Source organism: Diadema setosum, chromosome 11 (assembly GCF_964275005.1).
Source record: "Diadema setosum chromosome 11, eeDiaSeto1, whole genome shotgun sequence".
Lineage (NCBI taxonomy): Eukaryota > Metazoa > Echinodermata > Echinoidea > Diadematoida > Diadematidae > Diadema > Diadema setosum.
In genome coordinates, this window is record NC_092695.1 from 25,067,660 (window position 1) to 25,086,428 (window position 18,769).

Sequence of the window (18,769 nt, forward strand, 5' to 3'; positions counted from 1 at the left end):
TTCATTTCCGTTTGCTTTATGTGATGGCACTACAGTCTGTAGGTGAGGGCTTCAAAACTTCTACACAGAATTTTGACCCTGGACTTCTTTGACCTTTGACCTCGATTTTTGACCTATATTGTACATTGGCTACAAAATGCTCCTCCTTTGCCATTTCTAACCCGATTTCGATTCCGTCTTCTTTATGTGATGGCACTAGGTGAGGGCTTCAAAACTTCTACACAGAATTTTGGCCTTTGACTTCTTTGACCTTTGACCTTGATTTTTGACCTATATTGTACATTGGCTACAAAATGCTACTCCTTCGCCATTTCTATCAAAACCCGATTTCGAATCTGTTTGCTTTTTGTGATGGCACTAGGTGAGGGCTTCAAAACTTCTACACAGAATTTTGACATTTGACTTCTTTGACCTTTGACCTTGATTTTTTACCGATATTGTACATTTTGCTACTAAATGCTACTTCCGGCGGGGACATATTTTACGCACCGCGTAATTTCTACTTTTCCTTGTTTCTTATTATCACCTATTCAAAACCGTACATCCTTGGAGGTATGACAATAATCCTTTATTTCGCCATATTCTGGGAAACATTATTCTTCGGAAAATTTCTCCTAAAGTCTGGAAACATTTTTATTATAACTACTGTTCACGTTTCGTATATTTAACTGTACTTAACTTCGATTTTACTAATTCAAATTTTTATTGTCGTTGTTTCTATCCCTAACTCACATTCTAGAACTATTTTAAGCACTAATGCTAGGTTATTTTTTCATCTGCAAATGGTAAATTTTGCCTTTAATGAAACTTGGCAGCCATGTATATGTACGAGTTGGTGACGTTATGCCTATCAACTGTCAACTTTTGGGCACACATACTCAAGGTCAAAAAGGTCAAATGTCCAAACTTTCACTATCTCCCCCATATCTACGCAATGCCTGAAGGTATTTCTTGAAACTTTGTGTATACATGAACTACCAAATGAAGATTCTCCAGAGAGAGTTTTGTGTCGTGAGGTCAAACGTCAAAGTTCAAGTGAAAATGTTGAATTTTACTTTCTCTCCACATTTCATTTCATTCATTTCAATTTATTTTCATATTTCTCACATATATCACAATATAAAGTAAATTGATACGAAATTTATACAGAACACAGTACAAAATAGAACTTCACCGGAATGTTCAAAGTTTGTCTTGGTATACATAAGATCTGTATATAAATATTTCAATTTCAATTTCAATTTATTTTCGTATTTCTCGATGAAAAATTACATCAAATATAACAAAATTAAATGAAATACATGACATACATAGAATATTGCAAATATATAAAACATAATAGTGGTCGATCTGTTAAGTTTGGAATCTGTGAATGAATGCTAAAGAAATATGAAGGAACCTACTTAAAAGCGAGCTCGTTGAGCGTAGGTCCCAGTTAAAAAGGAGTTTAAGATTGAGAAGGGGAGCACGGGTACAACAATGATCGGAACATAAGAGAAAAACAAAATAAAAAAGTACAATTATACAGTTATATAGCAAATTCTTCTCTAGTGCAGGTTAGGGGTCGGAAAAGCCACGTGCTGATGAACCATTGTCGTTCTGGCAATACAATATGAATATGCGAGTTAAACTGAGAATATAATGCGAAAAATATGATGGGGCCTGCGGGAAAGCAAGCTTGTATAGAGCCGCAGGTCCCGTGATAAAATCAGATTAGGGGAATCATAAGTACAGATATTTTTTAGACCATACTATAAATGGGGGATCCGATTAAAACGAAGAAAGATCAAATCAAATAAGTGTTACTATCTCACAAATCTCACATATCTCACAAATAGTTCAAAATATCTTCATGGAACTTAGTACATATGCATGCACTGACTGGCAGTGATTATATAGGGAATGCATGGGTCATGGATCAAAGGTCAAGGTCAAATACTCCAAATTTCACTATTTTCTTCTTATCTAGATGCGATGCTTGCAGATTTTTTCTGTAAACTTAATGTATGCAAGTATTACCCAATGAGATTCTTTTGGAAGTACCTTGCCATGAGGTCAAAGGTCAAAAGGTTCAAGGTCTAGTGAAAGTACTAAATTTCACTTCTTCCCTTAACTTATGAAAGGGTCAAAAGTTAAGTAAAAATCCTCAAATATTCAAATACACGCACTTTTAGACAATGTAGTCATTCACCCAATTAAACCTACTTTAACGAAAGTGAGCATTCAGCACATTTGTGACAAACCTGTCATTTTAATATTTTTCTGATAAGTATTATGTGAAACTGTCATCACACGTCAAGACATTGTACTATAAACCTATAAGGTGAACCGTGCATTATGGCGGAAACATACCAGTCGTCATAGCGGCATTTCTATGTGTGTGTGTATGTGTGTGTGTGTGTGTTTTGTTTTGTTTTATTTTGTTTTAAGTGGCCTCTTAGTGCAATTATTGTTTCTTCGTCACATATGGCTTTCCCTGATGATGGGTATACAGAGGAGAGGAAAAAATGTACCTATTTTTTTTTTTTTTTATTAATAATACAATTTACACATTACGTTCGTATTCCGGTTCGCCAGTGAGTGTATGTATCGGTAGTGTTTGTATGTTTTTAAGTACGTGTGCGTGTGTGTATGTGTGTGTGTGTGTGTGGGGGGGGGGAATTGTGCATGTTTTTGTTCAATTTTCACTGCGTAATATCCTACTACTTTGTTATATCGCCACATTTTGTCACTACAGACAGCTTAGTTTACTTCATCATCGGAATTACGAACCCTATTTTGTCTTCGGATCAACGATCCTTCGAACAACTTCGGAAAGGACATCAAGGAACACAATGATTCTTAATTCACAATTCTAGAATCTTGGCATAAAAGGCAGACAGTGTTTATCTCAGACAGATCTAAACTAATTTGTATAATATACGTAATAAACAATTCATGGGTTTCTTCTAAACGAGATGTTTCTCTTGAAAATGGTACCAGACACTTCATTTGAGCCACATGGGTCTTTTCTGGCGCTTTTGACGTGGTCATGGATTTTGTGCGTTGTGCTCTAGTTTCGTAACATATCGTGTTTCTGCCCATTGTGTGTGTGTGCTGTGTGTGTGTACACCATCCACATAGGTTAGCTCGTTAATTTTATTTCATTTTTTCAGCTTCACATTTTCTACATAGGCATGCATTTCGAATTGCCAGGAGAGATGTCCTTATCTACATTTGAGTTGAAAATGTTAATCAGTACATACACCCCGTTTACAGTGCGAGGCTCGGCCGCGGCTCGGCCGCGGCCGTGCCCAGCCCCGCTTCAGTGTAAACGCGCAAAAGGCCAAATGCGAGGCCAAAATTGGCCTCGCATTTGGCCTCGCTCTGGAGGTGGTCTCGGCCGCGGCCGAGCCGCGGCCGAGCCCGGCCTTTTCTTGGTGTAAACGCAAACTGGGCCAAATGCGCGGCCAATTGCGCGGCCAATTTTAGTCTGGCTTCCAAACCCTCTGCATGTATCTTTCGCTATTCAGGATATTAATCCCCTTAACGTCGAAAACTAGTATAGTTTAAGGTGGTTTTGTCCTGCAAAGGATTTTTTCCTTCGGCAAAGGTCTTTGCCCCAGTGGCGTATCTAGGGGGGGGGGGCAAGGGGGGCACGTGCCCCGGGCGCCACTCCTCGGGGGCGCAAAAAACGAAAAAAAAAAACGAAGAAAAAAAAAAGAAAAAAAAAGAAAAAAAAGAAGAGAAGAGAACAAGAGCAAGAACAAGAACAAGAAAAAAACTCGCCCGGAAAGGGGGGGGGGGGGGCAGAAAACCAAATCAAACAAGATAAAAACAAAACATGATGATGACGCGGGAAAATGACAATGCTTATTATCTGTGTTCACACAAGAATTCCATGTTCTGTAAGTAAGCTGAACTACAAAAATTTTCGGCTCGCTCGCTGCACTCGCTCGCCAAAAGTTATATAAAAAAGAAGGTAAGAACAAAACGTGATGATGACGCGGGGAAAATGACAATGTCTATTGTGTTCACACATGTCATTTTATATTTAGCAGGCAAAATGTTTCACAGAGCAGCGGCTGCAATTTCTTTCGTTCTGAAGCGATCGCCAATTGGATCAAAAGAAGGCGCCAACGGTTTCGAACAAACGGGGGGGGGGGGGGGGGCGCAAAAAACCCCAAGATAAGAACAAAACGTAATGATAAAGCGGAAATATACAAATTTCGGCTCACTCGCTCGTACTAATTTAGAGTATTTGTTTCAAGTCCTCAGTTTGTTGGTATAAATCGTTATCTATATTATAATGTCGTCACCATATCTTGATTAGAATTGTAACATTTAATAAGCAAAAAATGACAAGAATTCCATGTTTTGTAAGCTGAAATACAAAATTTTTCGGCTCGCTCGCTGCGCTCGCTCGCCACAATTTATCCAAAAAAAAGAGAGATAAGAACAAAACGGGATGATAACGCGGTTATATACAAATTTCAGCTCAGTCCTCAGTTTGTTGGTATAAATCGTTATTGTCGTCACTATATCTTTATTAGAATTGTAAGATTTAATAAGCAAAAAATGACAAGAATTCCATGTTTTGTAAGCTAAAATACAACAATTTTCGGCTCGCTCGCTACGCTCGCTCGCCAAAATTTATCAACACTCATTACATTTAAATCAATCTCAAAAGACCCCTTTTAAGTGCTTTAAAAAGCATATCATGTGGACTTTGTTTAAAGTCCCTACCGGGATGGGGTTGGGGTTGAACACTTTTTCAGAAATTAATAGGGGCGCAATTTTCGCGCTTGCCCCGGGCGCCATTTTCCCTAGATACGCCACTGACGAACGGCGACTTCGTCGCCACGGAATTCATTTGGCAAAGGGTCTGAAAACCAGACAATACCAAATTGCGTTTGTTTACAAGCAGAGCGCCACTACGACAAAATATTGAAAGGTTTGAATCAAAAGCGCGGCCGAGCCCAGCAGTGCAAACGGACAAAATTGCGAGGCTCGGCCGCGGCCGAGCCGCGGCGGCCGAGCCGCGGCCGAGCCCGGCCCCGCACTGTAAACGGGGTCCAAGTCTTCTGTGAGACTGGCGTCTCGTAATTTCATGATTGCAAAGAATGCACCATATTTCCCTGGCACTTTGCCTTTGCAGGAATCCTTTTGTGTCGCAGGTACTTTCTTTCTCCTTTCACAGAAAATGTACCACGGACGGATTTTCCCATGACAGTGTGATCACCCACGAAATGCCTGTTTAATGTAGATGTGCTTGGCAATAGTGATTAGCTATCTCGATAGCAGATTTAATTGATGTTGAGCAACTATCTTAATAGATTTGATATGAAAATATAAAGTATTTTAGAATAAAGAAATGCCAATGGGAAAAATTCATAAATCACACTTTCAAAACCGACAATGACAGTGAATATCTCGTAGACTTTACAACAACAGTGAGAGGTTTGCATTCGGCAGTAATTTTGGAGTAGTTTCCATGTGCAGAACCCTCATGAATTTTCAAATGCATGTGGTCATTGACTGCTATCATTCTCTTATTTGAAGTAAGGTAAGATGTTATACACATCAAAATGAATGGGAAAGAATGGCAAAATACTATGATAGTGTGAAAGAGACAGGGAAATTCTATTTTCACTGAAAGACAATATGTATTATACCTAGGAGAGTAGACTAGAATTCCTTTGGGTTCTGCAATGTGTTTTGATTGACATTGGTGCTCAGCCAATGAAACTTCGATATTGAAGACTGGCAACTGTCGTGCCACGCCTGGTTCCACGCCTCTATTCGGAGGTTTCTTACTAGACGTATTTTTAGTCAACTTGACTTCCACATCGTCGCGCCCTCTATTGACTGCCAATCAAGGACTGATTCAGGCTAAAAATACGTCGCCCGCTAGACTAACAGCGGCCCTGCCCCTGCTGTGCAAATTTCGCATGATCGTATCAATATTGTGAGCTGATGGGGATAACCAGTTAGACTGCCCCTACTGTATAATCTGAGAGTGTGACTGAGTCAGTGAGTGTGAGAGTATGACATGAGAGCTCAAGAGTTTGGAATGAGTTGTTCTAACTCAGCTACTGTTCAATATGTACTGAACTGTACTTGCAGTGTTACTGCGTCACGTAAATTCTACAAGACGGTATACGGTAACTAGATTCTATACACAACCCAGTCGCTGTATAGACAGTGTACTGTAGATCTAGTAGCGACAGGCTATAATTTATTCGCACAGCACAGCGTACTCTAACAGCGTCTGGTCGGGCTAACAAGACGGTAGTCGGTAGTTCTAACTTGTTAACCGTTAACAGTTAGGCGTAATCTCTAGTAGGCATAGGCCTACGTGGGTGGTGATATCAGGTTCGGTGCAAGCTACATCAACAACACTAGGTCTATTTTCTGCTAGTGCAGTAGTGGTAACTGCTCCAGTGAATCAAGAGTATCAGTAGAACTAGAAGCTACGCTAAGACACGAGGGCTTACTCCTGCGAACTAGTACGCTCATGGGCGAAATACGGACGCCATTCCGCCATTGAAAGCAACAGACCGATAGATTGATTAGAGGGCGTACTGTATATTAGGCGATGATGATATCAGTGCCGTATCAATGGGCCCTCGTATTTCTGTCTCCCTTTCATTTTTCCCCTTTTTAGGGGGCATACAGGGGAAGATGTGTACCGATGTATGTACTTAGAATCTTGTTTTGTCGTAAAGAAGTATCATTCCTGTCTAACCATGAAATGTATTTGAAAAAAATTTTATGTACTTTCCAATCGCAAAGTGCAGGCCCACAAAGTTTGAGCTGAAGTAGGTAGACCAAACTATGTTTCGGGAGGGAGAGAGAAAGAGATAGGTGGCGTTTGTCAGCTCAAACACAAACTTGCTGAGGGACTATAGATAAAAAAGTAATTACATTACTTCAAATTTTTTTTTTTTTACATATCGACAGAAAATATACTTTTTGTGATATTTGAGGTCTGAAACGCAATTCTACAGCTGTGTGCTTCCTCAAAATGAAGAAAATGAAAGGAAGGTAGGGTTTGCTCCATAGGCTCACGTGTTTAAGAAGCTTGCGGTATTATTACTAAAATGGCTGCCATTGGGCTCCATGTTGGGCTCCCGCTCCATGGCGTACTACACCCGTTTGCGTGCGAAGTCGCGAGAGTACGCCCTCTTAGCTTCTATACTCTTTGATTGTGTCTCAGCACTAACTTTAGCACTGGCAGCCACTGGCACTGGTGATAAAACTGAAGTGAACTTGAAGTCCGTAGGTGCTGGTAGGATGACCTCAAAAATATGTCATAAATTTCTGGTTGCTGGTGCTGGGCAAACTTGTGAAAGATTCGTCTGTCCGGAGGAGTCGTCTTTTATTTTTTTTTTTTTGACGTTACTTATGGCTCTCTACCTCCGGACTATGTCTATAGGAGGGGATACGTAAAGCCAGATGCAGTCTCTGCTCTGTGGAACATATCCCCGTCGACGAGATACAGACCCATCTTTCGGTCAAGTGCTGGGCTTGGTGTTGAAATCAAAGAATGTCGTCTGCTGAACCTAGCTCCGCCATTTCGTAGTGTAAGAGTTAGGCCTGTAGCATGTACATTTTATGCTAATGCAATGGTCACCCACACCACGAAACGTAGGCCCTACACAAGCATGTGGCTTCATAAATCTGAGCCTGGAAGCATAAAATTAACTATTAAGTTAGTTGTGTTTTGAAGAATGGTTGAAATTTGGGGCATTTTAGTCTGTCTTCCTCACTTTGTGTCTAAAAATTAAGCAGTCCTGCATCTTTTAATATTGGAGTGTAATCATGCGCCATCACTTTTCGTCGTGCAATTCTCACGGACCTCGCGATGCTGCGATTCCAACACCTATTGCTGGGGATCAATAACTTTGATCAGTATCGCTTAGTTAATCCGACCGTCGGTGTTGGAGCTCAGTTTAAGTCAGTCATTTGGGAGCTAGCACTAGCACTGATATTGAAATCCCCCAATGGCAAAGGATGCTGTTTTTTGTAATTTGTATGTTATACCAGTATATCATTCACCTAAGGGATTGTTGTGTGATTTTTCTGGCTAACCTTATTTTTCTTCTCTCAATCATTAATAGGTGTATTATTGTTATGTCGTGTGTTTTTTTTTTCCTCATCAGAATCAAAGATTGACTGTGCAGGTGGCTGATGTGAGAAGGTGTTTCTATAGAAGACTTGCAGTCCATAGAAGACTTGAGGTCCATCCATGACCATTGATCGTGCTGTCCACTAGCTTGCTCCTTTCATGGGTACAAGTACATGATGCACATTTTGATTTGATTTGATTTGATTTGATTTATTGGTTCCTGCATTATATCATTGCTTATGCAGTTACATACACATATATCATATACACTGTTGGTACCATACATATAAATGGATATACATATTCAGTAAGTGCTAACAAGGTAAGTTTCTTCATTACCTTTAGAACGTACAGCAATACAGTTTCTTCGTTGCCTTTACAATGTACAACAGAATATATCAGTGATGCAATGAATAACGCAGAAGGGCTACAGCTTAAGCATTGCTTGATTTGCATGCAGCCCTCGTACATGATACATAACATATAGGAAAATAAGGGGAGGGATGACTTGCATAGAGATAGGATAGGAGAAAGGAGAGAGGAGAGGTCTGTCTGCTTTCACTATACACAAAGTTAGATCACCTGGATCACTGAATAGTAAAGCATAGCAAAGTATTTTCTCACCGAGGTACAGGTGAACACTTACAGGTCATGGTCGGTTACATAACATTACGCAATAACTTCTGAACGGCGATAATTCAACAAGAGAATTTCACATACGATACAATTGCAATGACATTATAAGATCACTGATATCCAGAAAGCAGCATTGTCTTTACAGCTTTCTTGAAAGAATACATAGACTTTAAAATTCGAATTTCTGAAGGAAGAGAGTTCCAAATATCAGGTCCAGTGTGTCTGATAGATTTCAGAGCCATCACCGTTTTAGGATTTTGTAGATGAAATTTATCAGATTGCCTTGTTGGATAAGAATGTATATCCTTGTTTAACTGAAATAATGGGAGGAAAGAAGATGGCAACTGACCGTTGTACAAACGAAACATAAAAAGTGAATTTTGCAGAAAATTAATATCATTTACCTTTAGTGTTTTTAATTCTACGAACAAAGGATCCGAATGGTCCCGATGGCCTGAATTGGTACATATACGTATAGCTTTCTTTTGTAGAAGCAATATACTGTCAATGTGACTTTTCGCAGTTGCCCAAACAATGTTACAATATGAGATAGTCGACAATATCAACGAATTATAAAGCATAAATAAAATATTCTTTGGGACATAATACTTAAGCTTACAGAGTATACCAACGTTACGAGACACTTTATCTGAGATGTACTGCACATGAGCATTCCATTTCATATTTTCACTGATATATATTCCAAGGAATTTGACACTTTCTTTTTGCTCCAATGATATACCATCCACCATTATATTCAAGTGGCGCATTTCATTTTTATTCTTCTTATTATGAAAATAAATGAAATTTGTCTTTTTTAAGTTGAGTGACAATTTATTGCTCTTAAACCATGTAGATAATTTCGGCAATTCAGTATTAAGAGTTCTTAAAAGCGACTGAAAATCAGAATTGGAGCAAAATACGTTGGTGTCATCGGCGAACAGTATATATTGCAGTAACTTAGAGGAATTTGTAATATCATTTATATACACTAGAAATAGTAGTGGTCCCAATATGGATCCTTGTGGGACGCCACAATGTATGGGTAAAACTTCAGAGTTTACCGATTCATAGTATACGTATTGCTGTCTATTTGATAAATAATCTTCAAACCATTCCAGTGGAATGCCACGAACTCCATAACAATGTAATTTGCGTAAAAGGATAGTGTGGTCAAGAGTGTCGAATGCCTTGCTTAGGTCCATGAACACACCAATGACATGTTTTTGTTCAGCTAGGGCAGTCGACACTCTGTCATACAACTGGGCTAGTGCCATATCAGTAGAGTGAAATTTCCTGAAACCATATTGGTCTTGGTTCAGTATATCATTTTGTAACAAAAAATCATACAGTCTGTTATAAACAAGTCTTTCTATGACTTTAGAAAGACTAGGAAGAATAGAGATAGGTCGGTAATTCGAAACAAAAGAAGAGTCATCTTTTTTGTATATTGGAATAACTTTTGCAATTTTACATGCGTTCGGAAATACACCAGTTCACAACGACAAATTACAAATATGTACTAAAGGTGTCAATATACTCCCAACAATCTGTTTCAAAAAAGACGTGCTCATTTCATCATGACCACATGTATGACTAAATTTTATAGAATGCACAATATCAAGGATCTCTTTAAAATCTGTTGGTTTGAAGAATAATGAATTATCGTTTGACGTGCCCAAGTACTGCGAGAAATCTGTCTGTGTATGATCAATCTTAGAAGCTTGACTAGGACCTACATTAACAAAATACTCATTAAAACAGCATGCTACATCTTTAGGATCACAAAACGTTTGTCCATTATTCGTAATTTGAGATGTTGACACCTTCTTTTGCTTACCAATGACGTCATTAATAACCTTCCAAGTGGCTGACATATCTCCAGTAGCATTTTCAAAAGCTTCCGTATAATACATTCTGCGGGAAAGCCTGATAATCTGTGTAAGTTTATTTCTGTATAATTTATATCGATTAACATTATCATTATCAGGATGCCGTAAACTATTTTTATATAAAACATTTCTTTTCTTAATGGAGCGAAAAATTCCCTTTGTTATCCACGGATTTTTGATTTTTTTATTGTTTTTCTTTTCAATTGTGGGGATATGTTTGTTAAAATAAGAAAGGAATATATTCCAGAAGGTGTCATAAGCAATGTTTGGGTCTGCAGAAATTAATACATCATCCCATGTTTCCGTAATTAAATCATCGTTGAGTAATGATATATTTTCTAGTGTGAATTTCCGCTTCTTCTTACATTCTTTCTGCTTAACATGAGAATTCTGTGTGTCGCCACAAATGAAAAATATGGGTAAATGGTCAGAGATTTCACTATACAAAAGACCAGATTTCGAATAATCTGTGTCAATATTCGTAAAAATATTATCGATCAACGTTGATGAAGTGACAGTAATTCTCGAAGGCTTATCAATTGTAATATTACAAAAATTTGCTTGCAGAATATTGCAAAATTTATTTCTAAGAATGTGCTCTTCTTTCAAGAGATCAATGTTAAAATCACCCATAATATATACATCTTTGTTTTCTTGATTAATCAGCTCTAATAGGACATCAAAATTATCCAAAAATGAATTACTATCTGTATGAGGGGGCCTGTACATTACACAAAGTATTATATTTTTTCTATTATACATATTAATTTCAGCACATGTGCAATCAAATTCATTTCCATTGTACATCAAATCAGGCCTTTCTTTATACGATAATATGTGTGATAGGAACAGGGCGACTCCGCCTCCTCGTCCGCATTTTCTATCAGAACGGACAACAGAATACCCATCAATGTCATATAAAGGGGGAGATTTGTCGTTAAGCCATGTTTCTGTGATGCCAATAGCAGAAAATTTCATATTTATCGTAGACAATAATAATTGCATATTTTCAAAATTTCTTAACAGACTGCGGGCATTGACATGTAGTAAACTGAAAGAATGCTCATTATCAATAAATTCTGAATTGAACTCGTCAGGCAAATAATATCGACACTGGACATTTTTATCTAAACATGGATTAAATTCATCCATATTTCAAAGGAGGACAGCATATGGACCATGACGTTACCATCGGCATTTGTTTAAAAGTTGCCGAAAGCAGCGCTGATTTACATCAATATGCAGCGCTGATTTACATCAATATGTGTACATGGCATCCTCCTGGCTGAATTCTGGTGCAAAGAAGTGGATCATCTGATGTCATGTTTTTTCCCGTTTGACCATGTCATCAAGGAGAAGGTATTCCTTTTTCTTTGTTTCTTTATTTCAACCCAGTATGGTTCATTAGGAATTTGAGCATATCGCTGTAACATACCCAAATTCTTGTGCAACATCCTCAAAAACCAGCAGCATGCTATGCGACATTGTAGAATATTTGGGAGTCTTTTATTCCAGCAGTCATTTGGGAGCTAGCACAAGCACCAAACTTTAAATCATCCAATGCTGTATTTTGTATGTTACGTCATTTTCCTGTGTGATTTTTCTGCCTAATCTTATTTCACTTCTCTCAATCATCACTATCATTATGTTGTGTTATTTTTTTTCCTCATCAGAATCAATGATTGATTGTGCCAGTGGCTGACACGAGAAGGTTTCTCCATAGAAGACTTGAAGTCCACCCATGACCATCGATCAGGCTGTCCCCTAGCTAGCTCCTTTCATGGGTACAAGTACATGCAGTGCTGATTTACGTCAATACGTGTATGGCATCCTCCTGGCTGAATTCTGGTGCAGAGAAGTCCATCTACTGATGTCATACTTTCTCCCGCTTTTCCATGTCATCAAGGGTAAGATACTCCTCTTTCTTTCTTTCTTTCTTTGTTTCTTTCTTTTTTTCAACCCATTATTAGTGTGTTTCATGAGGAATTTGAGCATTACACTGCAACATACCCAAATTCTTGTGCAACATCCTCAAATACCAGCAGCATGCTATGCAGCATCCTAAAATATTGGCAACCTGCTTAAAATAGAATGTGATCAATTTTTGAAAAAAACATCAAATTACTCTAGGCAATTTGTGCACAATACATGATATGGAATGTTGAACGTAATGGCTTCACCTGTATGTGGCACTTAGGGGTTAAAATGACTGTAAAAGTACACTGTATTTTAAACAGTATCTCTCTAGCACATTAGAGTGATGAAATGATGGTTAGGTGTACCCCATCAATCTAATCCAATTCTTCTTATGTTTTTATGCCTCCGCCAACGAAGTGGCCGGAGGCATTATGTTTTCAGGTCGTCCGTCCGTCCGTACGTCCGTCCGTACGTACGTCCGTCCCGTTTTGATTTTGTCGATATCTCAAGAACCGTGTGGTGGTTTTACATCAAACTTGGTATGAGGGTATATCCTGGGGGATGATACTTTGTTTGGATTTTAGGGTCACGGGGTCAAAGGTCAAAGGTCACAGTTTATTTTGTGAAAAGAAAAGGTTGAAAATTCATGTTTTTCTCCATATCTCGCAAATGGTTCAAGGTATCTTCATGGAACTTAGTATTTATGCTTGTTCCAATGGGCAGTGATTATCTAGAGAAGTTGGGGGTTATGGTTCAAAGGTCAAGGGGTCAAAGGTCAAGGTCAACTCCTCAAAATATCACTACTTTCCTTATATTTATGCAATGCCTGAAGGTTTTTTTTTAACTTGATGTATGCATGTATTACCCAATATATATTCTGTGGGAAGTTTCTTGCCAAAAGGTCAAAGGTCAAGTGAAAGTGCTGAATTGCAGTTTTTCCTCCATATCTCAAAAGTAACTCAAGATATCATCATGAAACTTACATATTTATGCATGTTCAACCTAACAGTGATTCTCTTTGGAACTGTGAGGTCAAAGGTCAAAGGCCAGGTTTAGATAATGCTATTTTCCCATTTGATATTGAAATTATACTTTCTCTCAATACCTTGAAAATTACTCAATGCATAAACTTATAAAAGGGTCAAAAGTCAAGTAAAAATCATCAGTTCCCCAAATACCTGCACTCTTGACATTTTAATCATTCTTCCAATTGAACCTAGTTCTAGGAGAGTGAACATTCAGCACATTTGTGGCAAACCTGTCATTTCAATATTTTGTCAATTGTGTGAAACTGTCATCACACATTGTCAAGACATTGTACTATAGACCTATTAGGAGAACCATGCATTATGGCGGAGGCATATCAGTCGCCGTAGCGATATATCTAGTTTGCAAGGTAGCTATTCTGTGCAAGAATTTGGGTGTTGAGTATTTGAAGTAGAGTTTAATACGTACTACATGTTATTATTATGAAAAAAAAATAATAGCGTAATGAATAAATTCTCAGTTCGTTGCAGGAGTGATCTTCCCCAAGAAAATTCTCACGGCTCACGGTTGCAAAAGAAGGACATCTCAAGGCTCCACAACGACAAAGGGCACACTAACCAAGCTATATCAAGACCTAGTTCCTGCGAAGCCTCATCCAGAAGTTGCACCAAAGCTTACTGCTGGATAGTCTTGGACAGTAGAAGTACAAGGACAGTTTTCAAAGCATGTGAAGTGTGCATGTATGCTCTCATGTCAGGACTGTTGGTTGCTAGATATTTGTTTTTTTGATGCTGTTTTGTTCTGTTGTCCAGTGCTCCTGGTGTCACTTAAGTCCAAATTTGCATTATCTATACAAAGCTACAAATGATCATGTACATCAAACATGCACTAATGTATGTACACTGTATTTAATTATCCAACTAATTCTTTGCAGGTGATATTGTTATAGTTTTAAATCATGTGACTGGCAATAAGCCATACCTACGTACAGTCAAGATGCTGCTCATGAAGCAATAAAAAGCTACTTTTCAATCGTAACAGCAAAGTGAGCAAATGTGCATTCTTATGTCTTATTTGTTGACTGAGGTTCAGTAAGAGTACATTGTTTTTATTGATTTGTTTACATAAACCTACAGTTTTGCAACTGGAAATAATGTGATATTTGTATGATACTTTGACTTCTCACACCCAGCTGCTGAAAAATAACTTTTGAATGTATAATCATAATTGACTGTTTCTACCCATGTGTACTTTCTTATTTTAAAGGTGCCTAGACCCGGTAGTTGCTGCAGCGCTTTTGGATGAGAGTGCCGATCACCATTAGCATTGATACAAAGACTGCCGAAATTGAGCTGTCGTCAACAGTAAAGCGCGTAGGTGTTGCTAGGAATGTTGCCTTCATTGTCTTCTCTGCGTGTCAGACAGTCTGTAGAATTTGAATGCCAGGGTGCATGCTTCTTTGTTTGACTTCAGAGAAAAAAATATTAAAGCTGTCATCATCAGCAGTGGATTGGACTTCTTCGGACTCATGGAAATGGGTCAAAGCGTAAGCGCTAACGATAAAGAGGAGTCGATAGCATAGGTCTCTCAAGGAAGCTTGTGCCGTGCGCCGTGTACGCAAGCAAACCACCGGGTCTATGTGCCTTTAAATGCTAATGACAGTACAGTCAACTCCAGTCAGTCAGTTTTGACTGAAAAAGCGCATCAAATTGGGCAATGTTTGACTTCTGCATGTTCAGAGGAATACACATGACTAGGCCATAAAAATTGGGACTTTTTGGTTTCCTCAATTTGGCCATAGTGTATTCGATATACATATGTTTTGGGGAGAGCTTTGGCTGTGTGAGAGTCAATGCTGGTAAGAGCATCAACCTACTCGTTGCTACATATAGCTTCTTTTATCAAACAGTGAATCAATTAACACTTACAATCTGCACCCATCCATCAACACACACATGGAAGTCAGTTTTTAAATACATATTTTTTAGACTATAGCTAGAAGGAAAATAATAGAGAATTGGTTTTCTCCTGTTTCAGAGTCCAGGTTCATATACATATTTACAAATGTACTGTATCATAATACATATGTATAGGAATTGTAAGAATTATCATTCTGCTCAAGGTAATTTACTGAAAATATTTTTATTTCATCACTTTATGTGAAGACTCAATTGTGCTATTTATTGATCATTATTCATCAAATAGCAAAGCAGTTGTGGAAAAATATATTTCTCCAACCAATTTTCCCCATGGTTTCTCAAAGTACTTGTGAAATACAACTGTAGTTAAAAACACATTTTTCTACGATATTGCACTGTGGTTAAATAGTGGGTTTACTATGTACAATGGATCATGGTTGTATCGTGATTTGGGTTGTAATTCTGTGGTTTGGCAGCTGTTAAACCATGGTTTCATCTTTTCCTAACCAAACTTTCACCTTTACCAAACCATGGTTTTACACTTCCTTAACCATGGTTTCACTTTTTTCGTAACCATGGTTTGGGCACGGTAGAAACACAGTAGTGACCATGGTAAAACCACAGTAATGTCATGGTAAGTGCGTTCCAATTTACCACCTTTAAACCATGGTTACCATGGTTAACCCATGCTAAACCTATGGTTTAACCGTGGTTACCATGGTTTAACACTAGTGCACCATGGTTTGACCATAATCAAACCATATTGCACTATGGTTAAACCATGAGTTTATCATCGTTTCATCTTTTCCTAACCGTAGTTTCACCATTTTCTAACCACGGTTTTACACTTCCTTTACCATGGTTTCACTTTTTCTTAACCATGGTTTTGGCTTGGTAGAAACACAGTAGTGACCATGGTAATAACAGTAATGTAATGGTAAGTGCATTCCAATTTACCACCTTTAAACCATGGTTACCATGGTTAACCCATGCTAAACCTATGGTTTAACCATGGTTACCATTGTTTAACACTAGTGCACCATGGTTTGACCATAATTAAACCATATTGCACTATGGTTAAACCATGAGTTTGCCATGGTTTCATCTTTTCCTAACCATAGTTTCACCATTTTCTAACCATGGTTTTACACTTCCTTTACCATGGTTTTACTTTTTCTTAACCGTGGTTTTGGTACTGTAGAACCACAGTAGTGACCATGGTAATACCACAGTAATGTCATGGTAAGTGCGTTCCAATTTACCACCTTTAAACCATGGTAAACCCATGCTAAACCTATGGTTTAACCATGGTTACCATGGTTTAACCATAGTGCACCATTGTTTAACTATGGTTAAACTATGGTTTAACACTAGTGCACCATGGTTTGGCCATAATTAAACCATATTGCACTATGGTTAAACCATGAGTTTGCCATGGTTTCATCTTTTCCTAACCATAGTTTCACCATTTCCTAACCATGGTTTTACACTTCCTTAACCATGGTTTTACTTTTTCTTAACCATGGTTTTGGTACTGTAGAACCACAGTAGTGACCATGGTAATACCACAGTAATGTCATGGTAAGTGCGTTCCAATTTACCACCTTTAAACCATGGTAAACCCATGCTAAACCTATGGTTTAACCATGGTTACCATGGTTTAACCATAGTGCACCATTGTTTAACTATGGTTAAACTATGGTTTAACACTAGTGCACCATGGTTTGGCCATAATTAAACCATATTGCACTATGGTTAAACCATGAGTTTGCCATGGTTTCATCTTTTCCTAACCATAGTTTCACCATTTCCTAACCACGGTTTTACACTTCCTTAACCATGGTTTTACTTTTTCTTAACCATGGTTTTGGTACTGTAGAACCACAGTAGTGACCATGGTAATACCACAGTAATGTCATGGTAAGTGCGTTCCAATTTACCACCTTTAAACCATGGTTACCATGGTTAACCTATGCTAAACCTATGGTTTAACCGTAGTTACCATGGTTTAACCATAGTGCACCATTGTTTAACTATTGTTAAACTATGGTTAAACACTAGTGCACCATGGTTTGACCATAATCAAACCATATTGCTCTATGGTTAAACCATGGATGGATCCAATGTAAAACCATGGTTATGTCTCATAGTCAAACCTGGTATTTTTTTTTTTTTACAAGGGAGGATATGAAAGTGGTAAGATTTAATATAGGTTTTCCCATTCATTTTCAAACTTTTTTTCATTCAATTTCACAAATTTTTACTTCAATTTCGTCGCGGAATGTCGGGAATAGGCTAGTCTTACTTTCAAATTCGTCTTTCGTCGTTCATTTTCAAATAAAGTCCATTCAATTTAGTCATTTGGCATACATCTTCGTCATGTACAGTTCAAATTCGTCAGTCTCACTCGCAGCACTCAAAACAGCAGGATCGATTTCGTCTTTTGTCAATCATTTTCGTTAAATTTTCATTCATATTCGTCTCATATCTCTATTAGGTGTGATTTTCCAGTCATTCATGTATTTCTTTTTCTTTTTCACATTTTACATTCAGGAGTTAACATACATACAAGTGCCCCGCCCACACACACACACACACACACAGAACCACAGATACAGACACACACACACAAGCAATCCGAGTACACGCTGATACAAACAGACGTACTGTCTCGTAAACGAAAACACTGACAAATGATTTCTAGGCAAACATGATTTAAAGACAAAATTTAAGTGTAGAATTGTCGCCTGTTTAATGTCAAAGAATGGATAACATAATTATGTTTGCTGCTTTCCAGGGTACAAAATTTAAAGTTTGCTTCATGCATTATGATGCGAAAACCTGAACATGAAGAGTTAAAGTTCAATATGTGACACTGACATACTGTCCTGGGATATGACTTTCGACTGTCGTTTATCCATCGATAAATTTTGGTTGGCAGTCATGTTTTCGTGTGTATTGTCTAAGAAAATTGTTAGGGAATAATGTATAACGATGCAATTTACGAGAGAAAGTAAAAATATGTCGGCTTAAAGTTGGTTCGCCATCAAAATAAAGAATCGACAACATCTGACTAATTTGAATGAAAAATTCATGAAATTGTGTGAACGAAGACGAATTTGATCTTCACATTCTGCGATCCGTCAGCGGGAGGGACGAATTTGAATGACAATCGACGATTCTAAATGCTATGTCTTCGAAAATGTTAGACGAAAAGCGAATTACAATGACATTTGACGAAATTGAAGTTAGGATTTCCGTTCCACGTGCTTCTCGGGACGAAATTGAATAATAAATCTTTGAAATTT

The 18,769-nt window shown here is 38.0% G+C and overlaps 1 long non-coding RNA gene across 1 annotated transcript; it reads left to right on the forward strand.

Annotated features, from left to right (window-relative positions):
* Window positions 1–11,877: 11,877 nt before the first annotated feature.
* On the forward strand, window positions 11,878–14,546 carry LOC140235194 (uncharacterized). Its single transcript, XR_011901681.1, has 3 exons — window positions 11,878–11,997; window positions 12,312–12,545; window positions 14,063–14,546. It is a non-coding gene; the product is annotated as an uncharacterized lncRNA (long non-coding RNA).
* Window positions 14,547–18,769: the final 4,223 nt, after the last annotated feature.